At 44.9% G+C, this 8,622-nt stretch overlaps 1 pseudogene; it reads right to left on the bottom strand.

Moving 5' to 3' along the window:
- Window positions 1-2,148: 2,148 nt before the first annotated feature.
- Window positions 2,149-4,405, bottom strand: LOC105826160 (annotated as a pseudogene).
- Between the last annotated feature and the right edge of the window lie 4,217 nt (window positions 4,406-8,622).

Raw genomic sequence — 8,622 nt, 5'->3', positions numbered from 1 at the left:
AGCATTCCCACTGAGAACTGAAACCAGACAAGGTTGCCCTCTATGCTTCTATTCAACATAGTGCTGGAAGTCCTAGCCAGAGGAATCAGACAAGAGAAGGAAATCAAGAGCATCCAAATGGGGACAGAAGAGGTTAAACTACCTCTTTGCTGACAATATGATCTTATACCTAGAAAACCCCAAAGATTCTGCCATGAGACACTGGAATTGATAAACAAATTCGGAAAAGTCTCACTTACAAAATCGATGTGCAGAAATCAATAGCACTCCTATATGCCAACAACAGTCAAACTGAGATCCAAATCAAAGACTCAGTACCCTTCACAATAGCAACAAAGAAAATAAAATGCCTAGGAATATATTTAACTAAGGACATAAAAGACCTCTACAGGGAGAACTATGAAACACTGAGGAAGGAAAAACAGGTGGAAAATCATACCATGCTCATGGGTCAACAGAATCAACATTGTTAAAATATCTATACTACTCAAAGTGATCTACAGATTCAATGCAATCCCTATTAAAATACCAACATCATTTTTCGCAGATATAGAAAAAAATAATTCTATGCTTTGTACAGAACCAGAGAAGATCCCACATAACAAAAGCAATCTTAAGCAAAAAGAACAAATTGGGAGGCATCAATTTACCAGAATTCAAACTATACTACAAGGGTATAATAACTGAAATAGTGTGGTACTGGCACAAGAATAGGGACATAGAGCAATGGAACAGAACTGAGAACACAGATATAAAACCATGCTCATATAGCCATCTAATCGTTGACAAAGCAGACAAAAACATACACTGGGGAAAAGAATTCTTATTCAATAAATGGTGCTGGGAAAACTGGATAGCCACATGTAGAAGACTGAAACCAGGATCCGCACCATTTACCTCTCACAAAAATCAACTCATGGTGGGCAACAAACTTAAACCTAAGGTGTGAGAAAGTATAAGAATTCTAGAAGAAAATGTTGGAAATACTCTTCTAGACATTGGCCTAGGCAAAGAATTTATGAAGAAGATCCCAAAGAAAATCAGAGCAAAAAAAAAATAAATGGGACCTGATCAAATTAAAAAGCTTCTGTACAGCCAAAGAAATTTTCACAAGAGCAAACAGACAATCTACAGAATGGGAGAAAATATTCACATGTTACACATCTGATAAAGGGCTGATAACTAGAATCTATATAGAACTCAGGAAAATCAGCAAGAAAAAAATCAAACAACTCTATCAAAAAGTGGGAAGCGGACAGGAACAGAAACTTTTCAAAAGAAGATAGACTAATGGCCAACAAACATATGAAAAAATGCTCAACATCTCTAATGATCAGGGAAATGTAAATCAAAACCACAATGAGATATCACTTATTCCCAGTAAGAATGGCCTTTATCAAAAAGTCCCGAAACAATAAATATTGGCATGGATGCGGAGAGATAGGAACACTCATACGTGCTGGTGGGACTGCAAACTAGTACAACCTCTGTGGAAAGCAATATGGAGATACCGCAAAGAGATACAAGTAGATCTACCATTTGATCCAGTAATCCCATTACTGGGCATCTACCTAAAAGAACAAGACATTCTATAAAAAAGGCAGCTCGGTCGGGAGCAGTGGCTCACGCCTGTAATCCTAGCATTCTGGGAGGCCGAGGTGGGAGGATCACTTGAGGTCAGGAGTTCAAGACCAGCCTGAGCAAGAGTGAGACCCCGTCTCTACCAAAAATAGACCGGGGGCCAAGGTTGAGGGAGCCCAGTTGGTCTTATTTGGAGTTCACGCCTGTGAGGCCAATTAGGTCCTGGGTCTCCGGTTTCACCTGGAACCCCCAGGAGGGCCTCGTCTTGGGAGGGGGGGCCAGTCTTTCAGTGTGGGCACTCGTTTTTTCAATGTCCCGTCTCTCTGTAGTATGCGCACTCGTCCGGTTCTAGTGTCTCCTTCCTGCGGGCCCCCTCCCAGGTTTTGTACCGAGCCCTGGGGTAGACACAGGAGCCCTGAGCACCGCTGCCAGGAGTGTGGCTGTATGCTTCATCTTTTTATTTTTTCCTCACTTTCCCTCTGGGCCACACGATCTTGGTTCCAGTACACCTTTTGGGCCACCTCTAAGAGTTGAGTGATGTTCATTCCTGCAAAATCTTTTAGCTTTTCAGGCTTCAGTGGCATTGGGCGGGGTCATGGCGATGCAGACGTCCCCCTCGGGGAACTCGTCGCACTTGAGCATCCGGGGCCAGCAGAAGCTGAAGAAACTGCACGGTGGGCCCACAAGTGTCGCACACGGCCTCGCAGAGCCAGCGGCATGGGTAGATGGGCAGGTTGAGGCAGACGGGCACAAAGAGCGAGCAGAGAGAGAGAGGCGGAGGGGCCCGATCTACACGGAAGCAGTGCAATGTGTCCCACTCTGCGCGGCTGCTGTGCGTGGGGCTGCTCATCTTTCAAGTGTTTGCAGCCACTTGTTGCTTTGGGCCCTGCCAACTGCAGGATGCCGTGTCTGGCCACATTGTAGAATGGGTGGCTTGTGCTCAGCATGGGGTCCTGGCCAGCCATGGGCACCGCCGAGGTCTTCTCACTGCACCCAGCTTAGCTGCCGCCTCCTCACTCCCCACAGCACTCAAGGACAGGATTCCAGCAGTCACCAGCTCAGCCAAGGAGCAAGCCTAGAGCATCACGGCCGTGGCACAACCTGCCGTCACCTGCCCCCAGTGTACCATTTATCAGAGAACAAAACTGAGGCCAGTGGGGGCCAGACACTTGCACCTGCGTGCCCATGTGGCGGTTTTTGTTAGGCAGGGGCACCCAGCTGCTGGCCTGCTGCTTTACCTGAGCCATGGTTTTGTGCTTCAGCAGGTTGGGCGGCACCATCCTTTTGTAGCCCACGTTGTGGCACAGCCGCAGGTCTGCTGGGATGTCTGGCGTAGAAGCGGCCGCTCCGGTGCGAGCAGTCTGGAAGCTCGAGTGGTCGTACTCGCTGGCTGAGCCCGCAGTCAGGAGCGCGGCTGTCAGCGCCAGCACCACGCCAGGGCCGGCCCAGCTGCAGCCTCCCCGCGCCCGCAGCCCGTGCCGGCTCTGTGCATTGGCTCTTTCATGTCAGGGCCGCCCGCCGCCTCTGCGCCCCTCCGCACGCTTCCAGGGGTCTCTGGGGATAAAAGGCGCCGTCCCCAGCCCTGCCCGGCTCCGAGGCTGCACGCTCCTGCCGGGTCCCGGCGGGTGGCGGCCTGTCGCAGGCACTGGGGTGGGAGCTGGCGCGGGGCGCGGGGTGGGGCACGGGCAGCGGCAAGACAGGGATGGAGTCGGGTTTCAGGCAGAACAGAGACGGTGGTGGGGGGAGTTTATCTTCCCGGGTCTTTCAGTGAACAGGCTTGGGGCTGGGATCAAAGGGGCCTCCGCGGCCGGTGGGCAGAGCGTACCCTGCTCTGTCCCTTTTCTACACAGAACCGGACCCAAGGGGGCAAATTTTGGGCAATTCCTAGCCAGGAATCGATATAGGGGAACTGATCTGGGTGTCCTGGGGTGCCTGTAACTTGTTTTCAGACTGCCTGGGTAATAGAAGTGTCGGGGGTGCCCAAATCAGGCCACCTAACTCCAAAAGGATGGCCACTTTACTTCGCAGAGTGTCTGGAGGCGATTCGGAGTCATTTTAACTCCACAGTCGCTGGAAAATTCCTTCTTAAAATTTTTGATCATGTACCTGAGTGCCGTTGGTTTGGATTCAGTCCCTCCATAGTGTTCCTACTGGTCGGAGTCGCACAAAAAGGAAGAGGGGTTCCGGGAGGAGGGGTTACTTTCAGTTGCCCGCCTGGCTGCTCCCCTCGCGGGGATTTTAGGCACGTCTAGGCTAAAGGTGCTCCCTTATAATTCCCGGGCCAGGTGACTCCCTTTTCGGGGAGAGTGAGTCACCATTATGCCTTGAGACATTGCCACAGAAACACAGGTACAGACCCAATTACGCTCCATAGCTTTTGGCCCTGGAGCTGCAGCACTCACACTCACACGCACACAGAGGCTATTACATTTCCCCCCGCCTCCCGGGGAATTTTTTTAGCCTTTCTGGAACAGACAGAGGTTTTACATAGCCCCTCTGGGAATTTCAAACTTCCTGGGACACACAGAGGTTTTACATTTCCCCTCTAGAATTTCAACCTTTCCTTTAGGAGGTGATCAGTCTCCTCTTCCGTCCTTAGATGGGCCTGGCTTCCTTGGGACAGGGTCCCGGGACCTTACCACGGTTCAGATGGTTCAGATGGCCATTCCTGGTTGCCTGGTTGCCTACACCTCACCGGTGTCCGGGCGTGTCCGGAGAGCGTCGGCCAGCGGAACCCCTCTGAACAGAGAAGAAATTGTCCCCAACCAGGGTCTAGGCGCCTGGATTCCCCACCAGTCCTCAGGGTTGGTCCGCCAACATCCATCCTGAGCCGGTGGCCCCAACGGCCAGCGCAATCGGGTTTCCCGGTCAGGGAACCAAAATGTTACGGTAGCGATGACCGAAAATAGACTGACACGCACACAGAAATATTGGCAAAAACAGGTTTATATGCCAGTGGGCTCAGATGGGGATTTTTTCCCTCCAAATTCTGAGCACCAGATAAAGAGCATTGCAGTCTTTTATACACTCTGCTTAAGGGGGAGGGGCACGGTTACAACAGGGTTAACTTTAGTGAGGCAGAGTCCTAAGCTATTTTACAGCCTGGTACACTAATGGCTACAAGTGATTTATGAGGGGAAAGGTCGCAGGGGAGGTGGGGCCCCAGGTAAGGATTGCAAGGGAGAAACCCCGGTAGTGGAATTTTCTACTTTAGTGGAATTTTCCAATTTTTCACTTCAAAATTGCTAAACATAAAAAGAAATACTGGTAAACTGAACTTAATCGAAATTAAGAATATATTTCTTCAAAAGACACTGTTAATAAAGTGAAAAACAATGTCATAATCTGGGAAAAGATAATCCCTATACATATTCACAACAAAGGATATGTATATAAAACAAATCAAAGTAAAAGCAGAAAACCCAATTTAAATGGACAAAACACTTAAACAGTCACTTCAGAAAGAGAATCTATGAGTGGACAATAAGCATATGAAACTATATTAAGTATAATTAGATATCAAAAAATTGTCAATTCTGTTTCCAGGTATATTTATAAAAGAAATAAATACATATATCCACTAAGAAATGTGTTCAAGAATTTGTATAGCAGCTTTATTTATAAGAGCCAAAATCTGGGAAATTTTTGTCAAAAATAAAAAGGATATATAGCTTTTGGATATTCTTTTCATACAATGGAATAATTCTCATAAATAAAAAAAGAATAAATGATTGCTATACTCAACTAGATGCATGTGTCTTATTGACACTATACTAACCAAAATGATCCATACATAAAGCTTAGTTACTGTATGGTTTCATTTATGACACATAAGAAATAAAAAAATTTATCTACAAGAATAGAAGTCACCTCTGGGGTAGGTATTGTGTAGGAGTGTGAGAAAGACTTCTAAGGTGATGGAAAATTCTATATTTGATATGATTGGTGGTTATATTAGTGCATAACTATATAAATAATGAGCTGCACACTTTAGATTTGTGAACTTTACTGTAAGTTTTATCTCAATTTTAAAAACTGACTAGACATTAAGAGAAGAAGGGGAAAGGGAAAGGAATTAGAAATACCTATACTAAGAAAATTTAGTGTTCTATTCTCTTCATTCAAGTCTCCAAGACAAGAAAAGGTGAACGAATGGTGACTGCCCATGTCTGCTCAAGTGAACTGTATCCAGACAACTTATTACTTTGGATACAATATACCATTTGGCCAGCTTTTAAGGCATAACCACAATAGCTACAGCTATTTAGGAGAATCTTTTTCACCAGGTATATAATTCTCAAACACTTTTCTAAGAAACTTTATTCTTAAGAACATTTTTTTTCTTGAAATGTTGATTCTGGAAACATTGTCCTTCAGAGCACTGATGCTAGAAACATTATTCCTAGCAGTTATACTACTAGGTTGTTGCTTGCAGCATTGCCTCTGGGAACATTTATTCTAGGGGTTTTACATTCATAGGATTTTTTCTTGGATTTGTTGCCGGGGGACCTTACCTTTGGGGGTTTTCCTTTTGGGGTTTTGGTTGTTGGGTTGGGTTTGCCGGTTAAAATGCAAGATACCCAGTTAAATTTGAACTTTACATAAACAAAATTTCTGAAACCAGATTTTATCTGTACAGAAATAGGAGAATTATCTTCCCCATAATCTCTCTGGTGATTACCCTAAGGGATAGGAGGAAATAATACTACAGAGACATAAAAATAGCAGCATGCTGTATAGGTGTTTTGTGTGGTTTTTCTTGTTTTGTTTTCTTTTCTTTTCTTTTTCTTAAAGCCACAGATTCTGATTAACCAGGGCTGAGGTGGGGCCCAGGAATTTGGACTTTCATAAAATTTTCCCAAATATACAATCAAGTTTTAAAACCCCTCAACACCCATTGTAAAGCATAGCACATGTAAATTTCCCAACCAAATAAGAGTCTTCCCTTTTTAAATGATTCTAAGGAAGATTCTATACTCTACTTCAATGTTTACCCATGCTACTATGGTAACTCTTCATATATTTAAAGACTGCTAGTAGCTTTCTTCTCCCACATCAGTTCTTTGCTAATTACCCAATGAAAAATATTATAAAACTGAAAAATAAATCTTTTTTTTACTCCACCTGCTTCTCAGTAAGCCATAGAATAGTAACTAGTTAAGTTTTCCTTGATTGAGTAATATAGTTGTAGATAAATCCTTCCTCTAATTTTAGCTTTTGATACCTTGAATAGACACCCTGTTTGGAGAACTAGGTACATCTGTAGTTCTAACATACTCAATTTTGAATTACTTTGATTTCTCATTTTCTTCACATATTCCACACCTTAATCAGAGTCACAAGTTCAGAGAGTAATCTAAATTGGAACATTCTTCAAAGTTCAAGTTCCTTGCTTTATAAATGAGTAAACTGGGATAGTTAGAGGAAAATGGAATTGTCCAAATGGCAGAGCTAAGGCTAGATCTTTCTCCCTGAAGGACCAGTAAGAATCTCAGAAGACTGGGCAGTGTTCCTGACATAGAAATAAGGATAAAAGGCAGGGAAAGGAAAAGAAAGAAGAGATGTAGGTGGAGCAAAATGGACAAACAGAAAGCTCCAGTGATTATCCCTCTGCATGAGCATAACATTCTATAACTATCCATGCAAGTAAGCAACTTCAGAAGAACCAAAATCAGGTGAGCGATCATACTACCTGGTTTTAACATTGTATCAAGGGAAGAGGCACTGGAGATGGCAGAAAAGACAATCATGCATTGCCTACACCACAGCTCCCCCATTTCCTGGCAGTACTACACCAGTGCACAGAATGAAGAGAAAATATGTGTGCACAGGGGAGAAAGAATGAAATGATTGTGGGATTTGCATTAAAACTCAGGGCTACCCTGTCACAGTGGAACACAGAACAGGGCAGAATTCTGTTGGTGCCCACAGAGGGAGCATTTAGACCAGACCAGCCAGAGGAAAATCCTCCATCCCAAAACCCAAGTTCCAGCTAGCCCCACCACTGGCTGACAACAATCAGCCTGGGGCCTGGACTAAATTCATAAGGCAGTTGGACCACAAAGGCAGTCCTTGGGGCAATTTCAACAGCTATGCTGGCTTGAAGTCAGTGGACATGGGGTACATGTGATGCAGTGAGACAGAAGCAGTGGTGGCCAAGCCAGTGCCAGTGTCACCCCTCCCCCAACTACAGGTAGTGCAGCTCTGGGAGAGTCTCATTCCACTTGGGGAAAGAAAAGGGAAGAGTTCAGAAGACTTTGTTTTGCAACTTGGGTACCAGCTCAGTCAGAGTAAAATAAAGTACCAAGCAGACTTCTGAAGCTCCTGAGTCCAGGCCTCAGTTACTGGATGGCATTTCTGCACCCACCCTGGGCCAGAAGGAAACATGCTGCCTTGAAGGGACCGAATCCAGTCCTGGCAGGATTACCCACTTGCTGACTAAAGAGCCCTTGGAATTTGTATAAGTTTCAGAGATAGCCAGGCAATTTACTACAGGATTTGGGTCAGCCTGGGCTGACTTCAGATGTAACCTGGCACTGGTGGCCATTAGGGAGTCCCCACATCATTCCTCCCCCAACTCAAGCAGCCCAGCACAGAGAGTGAGAGAAGAGTGACAGACATTTCCTGGCAATCCAGGGAATTCTCCCATATCATACCCAAGTCTACCAAGGTAGTACCACCAAGAGTCTGCAAGAGTCACAAAATTACTGGGCTTGGGGAAACCTTAGTGCTGATATAGCTGCTGCGACTAAAGATTTAGATCACAATGTTCAATTTCCTTTGAATACCTGGAAAGCCTTCTTAAGAAAGACAGGTTTAAACAAGCCCAGACTGCAAAGCTTAAAATAAATACCCAACTCTTCAATTCCCAGACATTAACAAACATCCACAAGCATCAAGAACATCCAAGAAAACATGACCTTACTGAGTGAACTAAATAAGGTACCAATGACTAATCCTGAAGTGATGGAGATATGTGACCTTTTAGACAAAGATTTCAAAATCATTCTCCTGAAGAAGCTCAATAAACTTTTAAAAAAA

This window comes from Propithecus coquereli, unplaced genomic scaffold (assembly GCF_000956105.1).
Source record: "Propithecus coquereli isolate 6110/MARCELLA unplaced genomic scaffold, Pcoq_1.0 Scaffold86, whole genome shotgun sequence".
NCBI lineage: Eukaryota > Metazoa > Chordata > Mammalia > Primates > Indriidae > Propithecus > Propithecus coquereli.
This window is presented reverse-complemented; position numbering and strand designations above follow the sequence as displayed.